Below are 5,906 nucleotides of genomic sequence, written 5' to 3' on the forward strand. Positions count from 1 at the left end.
ATGTAGGAATGTAAACAAAACAGTTCAACTTTAGTAAGTCCCTTGCAATTTCTTTTTCTTGTTCTTTTTCTTGATTACCTTTTCATACTTCTCTTGATTCTTGTGTTTGAAAGTCAAATTTTCTATTCAGCTCTGGTCTTTTCACTGAGAAACTTTGAAAGTCCTCTATTCTATTGAAAATCCATATTTTGCCTTAGAGCATGATACTCAGTTTTGCTGGGTAGGTGATTCTTGGTTTTAATCCTAGCTCCATTGACCTCTGGAATATTGTATTCCAAGCCCTTCGATCTCTTAATGTAGAAGCTGCCAGATCTTGAGTTATTGTGATTGTGTTTCCACAATACTCAAATTGTTTCTTTCTGGCTGCTTGCAATATTTTCTCTTTGATCTGGGAGCTCTGGAATTTGGCGACAATATTCCTAGGAGATTTCTTTTTGGGATCTATTTGAGGAGGCAATTGATGGATTCTTTCAATTTCTATTTTGCCCTGTGGCTCTAGAATATCAGGGCAGTTCTCCTTGATAATTTCTTGAAAGATGATATCTAGGGTCTCTTTTTCATCATGGCTTTCAGGTGGTCCAATAATTTTTAAATTATCTCTCCTGGATCTATTTTCCAGGTCAGTGGTTTTTCCAATGAGATATTTCACATTGTCTTCCGTTTCTTCATTCCTTTGGTTCTGTTTTGTAATATCTTGATTTCTCATCAAGTCACTAGCTTCCACTTGCTCCAATCTGATTTTTAAGGTAGTATTTTCTTCCAGTGGTCTTTTGGACCTCTTTTTCCATTTGGCTAATTCTGCCTTTCAAGGCATTCTTTTCCTCATTGGCTTTTTGGAGCTCTTTTGCCATTTGAGTTAGTCTATTTTTCAAGGTGTTCTTTTCTTCAGTGTATTTTTCAGTATTTTGGGGGGTCTCCTTTAGCAAGTCATTGACTTGGTTTTCATGGTTTTCTCGCATCCTTCTTATTTCTCTTCCCAATTTTTCCTCTACTTCTCTAATTTGCTTTTCCAAATCCTTTTTGAGCTCTTCCATGGCCTGGGACCAGTTCATGTTTTTCTTGGAGGCTTTTGGTGTAGGCTCTTTGACTTTGTTAACTTCTTCTGTCTGTGTGTTTTGGTCTTCTTTGTCACCAAAGAAAGATTCCAAAGTCTGAGACTGAATCTGGGTGCGTTTTCACTGCCTGGCCATATTCCCAGCCAACTAAGTTGACCCTTGAGTTTTTCAGTGGGGTATGACTGCTTGTAGAGTTTAGAGAACTGTGTTCCATGCTTGGGGGGATGTGCCAGCTCTGCCACCCCAGCACTCCTCCTTCCCCAAGAACCCCCAACCTGGACAGGACTTAGATCTTCAGCAGGCTCTGCACTCCTGCTCTGATCCTCCACTTAATTCCTCCCACCAGATGAGCCTGGGGCAGGAAGCAACTGCAGCTGTAGTTCTGTAGCTGCCCCACCTCCGCTGCCCCCGGGGCGATAGCCAAACCCCAAACTCCTTCCACTCCCACAGCTTTTCCCACTAACCTTCTCTGTTGTCTTTGGTGTTTGTGGGTTGAGAAGTCTGGTAACTGCTGCAGCTCACTGATTCAGGGAGCTAGGGCCTGCTCCGCCCGGCTCCTGGTCTGGTTGGTCCATGCCGCTCACTCTGGGCCCTGCTCCACTCTGCTCCGCTCCCAGCTCCGTGGGGGATAGAACTCACCCAGAGAACATCCGGCCTGTCCTGGGCTGGAGCCCTGCTTCCCTCTGCTGTTTTGTGGGTTCTGTCATTCTAGAATTGGTTCAGAGCCATTTTTTATAGGTTTTTGGAGTGACTCAGCAGGGAGCTCATGCTAGTCCCTGCTTTCCAGCCACCATCTTGGCTCCACCCCCTGATGTTTTGGAATTTTCCTTGAAATCTTGTAACTAAATTGGTGATAGTTTGAATTGCAAAATCTTTCATAGTTGAGTGAGATTTATCATTCAGAGAAGAATGGGATTTGGGATTTTTTTATCCCCTGGGGAGATTTTTACCCCTCTAGTTTGGTACCTTATATTCTCTGCAAGGTACTAATGTACCTTGACAGCAATGATATCTGACTTTTTAAAGCATATGTAGCAATGTAAAGGCCTGTAATAACCACTCCCCACAGAGAGTTTACCTCAGTTAATGTTGAGTTTTCTTTTTCTCCAACATAGAGAATATTCTTTTTTCAAAACTATGACTTTTATTTAAAGTTCTAATATTCTTTTCATCAGCTGTAGTGGACTTTGGCAACAGACATTGAATATCTCTGTCTCCATTAAATGACTCACAATTTTTGGATGGGATAATCTAATTTTCAAATTCTACTTATTTTAAATAAATGATTTTTATATTGTGTATTTCTGGCTTGGAATGTATTAAATGAACTCTGGAAAAATTAAGTCTAAACATTTAGTGCTTTTTGCCTCATTTGGAGATGTCACTAATGAATTCTCCAAAGAGGGATGAAGATACAAAACAATATTTTAGGACTGAAGAGCTACAAAGTGTCATTTCAATTCACTTTTTAGTTTAATTTGAAGTTTTAAGCAATATAATTATGAGGATGAAATCAACTAAAGGAAAATTTGAGTATGATATAAAATTTTCCTGAATAATGAGAACTGATGACATAACTTGGCTGAGGAATATAGGGACTACTGAAAACAATTCCTTATGAAGATATTTTCCCCCCTTTAACTTGAAGTTAAGGCCAGAACTATTGAATCTTTCAGCATTTTGGGTAGATCTTTAATGGAGGATTTCTGGGAGGATATGGTCAAGAATCATGCGAAATGAGAAATTATAGACTGGTTAAACAATCTAGGTTGATGAGTAATACTCACATAACTGAGATGACAATCCCACTGAAATACTAATAAAATTACACATATTGCTTTTATCACTAGAAATACCATTAATAGCTAAATTTTATTTCCATAAATATCAATGCAATAAAAGCCTTATTTAACAAAAAATTCTAATCATTATCTCGTTGATAGTTTTTTTTTCATGCAATATTCAACACAAAACAATAGGCAATCCCTAGGAATTCCTCAATAATGGAATTTAACCTGTAATATCATGTTTCTCAATTTAGAGTCTGTCAATAAACTTTTATTAGGTGCGTCCTATGTACTAGATACTGTGCGAGGGATGCAGCATGCAAACATGTACGTAAAAGCTATAAACATGATAAATTGGAAGTAATCAACAGAGGGATGGGTTCCTTTACGCTAGTGACATGAAATAAGGAATCAACTCTTTGCAAAAGACCTTCCATGCATGTAAATAATGATTGTTTTTTCTTTGTCATCTTTTCAAATACTACAACACACTGCAGCATGTCTTTAATTGGCCTCAGGGGAAAAATAATCTTTTGTAACTTTCAAAACTTCAAGATTTGAAAACTAGTTTAGTCTGATTACATTTTCTTCATAAGCATTTCTTTGCCATCATTCATTTCTGTGTTTTTGTGATTTTCTTACTACTATTCATTTGGGAACAATCTATTTTATATTTTCTTTCTGATAAATTTTTATTTGAGTGAAGCTAGTATTGGTTTCATTAAAATCACCATCAATACCTGTATATGTTTTTTCACAGCAAGAATGATTCTTATACCTGATAATGGCCCTAGTGGATATACTGGAAAGATTTTTTTTGCACTGAATATGGTGACTTCATTGGTGGTAGGCTTCTCACCCCTACAACAAGGGTGCTTTGGGACAAGGATGTGAATGGGATACAAATCCCCAATATAGGAATGTAGGTTAGGAATGTGGGCTCCCCCATGGTGGATCTCCTTTTTTTGGCTGGGGATGAAGGTCCATGGCTTTCTGTTTTACTCCTTGGAGGCCATGTAGGCCATGAGGTCTACTACATGGTTGCTATAACCATACTCACTTTCATAACAAGAAATAAGCTTGACAAAAATGGTCATTGAGGGCAATACCAGCTCTAGCATCAAAAGTAGAAGTGTGGGTGTTGCTGCTAAAGTCATAGGATATAATCTGGTCCTCTGTGTAGCCCAAGATGCCCTTCAAAGTCCCTCTAATGCTTGCCTTACCACTTTCTTGATATCATCATATTTGGCAGGTTTCTCCAGGTCAGCTCCACAACAGATACACTGAGAGTAGGAATATGGAAGGCCATGCCTATGAGCTTCCCATTTAGCTCAGATATGACCTTGCCTATAGCCTTTGCAGCACCAGTGGAAGCAGGGATGATGTTTTGGGCAGCACCACACCTATCATGTCACAGCTTGGCAGATGAGCCATCTTCTGGGTAGCAGTAATGGCATGGACTGTAGTCATGAGTCCTTCCACAATGCCAAAGTTGTCATGAATGACTTTGGCCAAGGGAGCCAAACAGTTGGTAGTGCAGGAAGCATTTCTGATAATCTTAAGGGAATTATCATATTTCTCATGGTTCACTCCCATCATGAACATTGGGCCATCAGCAGAAGGGGCAGAGATGATGACCCGCTTGGCTCTACCCTTCAAGTGAGCCCCAGCCTTTTCCATGGTGGTAAAGACTCCAGTGGACTCTACAACATACTTGGTTCCAGCATCTTCCCATTTAATATTGGTGGGATCCCACTCCTGGAAGATGGGAATGGCTTTTCCATTGATCACCAGCTTCCCATTCTCAGCCTTAACAAAGCCCTTGAACTTGCCATGGGTGGAATCATATTGAAACATATAAACTATGTAGTTGAGCTCAATGAAGGGGTCATTGATGGCCATGATGTCTACTCCACCTGAGATGAATGCAGCCCTGGTCACCAGGAGCCCAATATGACCAAATCTGTTGACTCTGACCTTCCCCATCTTGTTTCAGGGACGTGACTGAAGCAGCAGAACCTGGCACCAAGCTTGGGAGAAAAGCTGAAAGCTGGAAAGATTTTTTGAAAAGTAAAATAAAAAATATGACTACAGATGGTGATAAAGTTATACACACATTATGTATGAATACATACGTGTGGTGTCTCTATATGCATATTTGGAGGTTCAGAATGAAAGCTACTTTCCCTTGTTACTCCAAAGTATCTGGAATGTCATATAACACTTGGAAAGCATTGAGTAAGGAATAGTTTTAACAGATTTGAAAAAGATACCCTACCATGAGAGAGTACTACCATTCATCCAGTTACCCTGGTTTACAATTTTGGAGCCATTCTTAAGACTTCCCTTTCCCTTTCCCTTTAACCCTTGATAATTCTACTTCTACAACAACTTTCACATGTCTCTTCTTCTCCCCAACTCACATAGCCACTGCTATAGTAAGGTCCTCATCACCTCTTACCTGCACTATTGCCATATTCCTAATTGTTCTCTCAACCTCAAGTCTCTCTCCTCTTCAATCTTTCCTCAACACAGCTACCAAATTAAATTTTTTAAACTTCAGGTTGGACCATATCGCTATTGTACTCAAAAAGCTCCACTGAATCCCTTCTTGCCTCTTGGATAAGACACCTACTTCTTTGGCATTTAGAACCCTTCACAGTCTGGCTCCAGGGTATCTTGCTAGATATAACTCTCCTTCACACATTGTATTCCAGCCACATTTGCCTACTTCCTTCCCTCCCCCCCACCCCATCCCATCTCCCTTTCTCACATTTGCTTCCTGGAATCTCCAGCTTTCTTTAAGATTTAACTCAAATGTCTCCACTTACAGAAGCCTCTCTAATTCTCCAACTCTCATCACAAGGGCCCTATCCATTGGTAATTTCTTTTTTTTTTTTGGAGGGGGGAAGGCAGGGCAATTGGGGTTAAATGACTTGCCCAAGGTCACACAGCTAGTAAATGTGTCAAGTGTCTAAGGCCGCATTTGAACTCAGGTCATTCTGACTCCAAAGCCAGTGCTCTACTCACTGCACCACCTAGCTGCCCCCATGGGCCCTACCCA

General features: G+C 40.2%; 1 pseudogene; it reads right to left on the bottom strand.

Moving 5' to 3' along the window:
* Positions 1-3,840: 3,840 nt before the first annotated feature.
* On the bottom strand, positions 3,841-4,828 carry LOC118831340 (annotated as a pseudogene).
* Between the last annotated feature and the right edge of the window lie 1,078 nt (positions 4,829-5,906).

The sequence above is a fragment of the Trichosurus vulpecula genome, chromosome 9, assembly GCF_011100635.1.
Source record: "Trichosurus vulpecula isolate mTriVul1 chromosome 9, mTriVul1.pri, whole genome shotgun sequence".
Lineage (NCBI taxonomy): Eukaryota > Metazoa > Chordata > Mammalia > Diprotodontia > Phalangeridae > Trichosurus > Trichosurus vulpecula.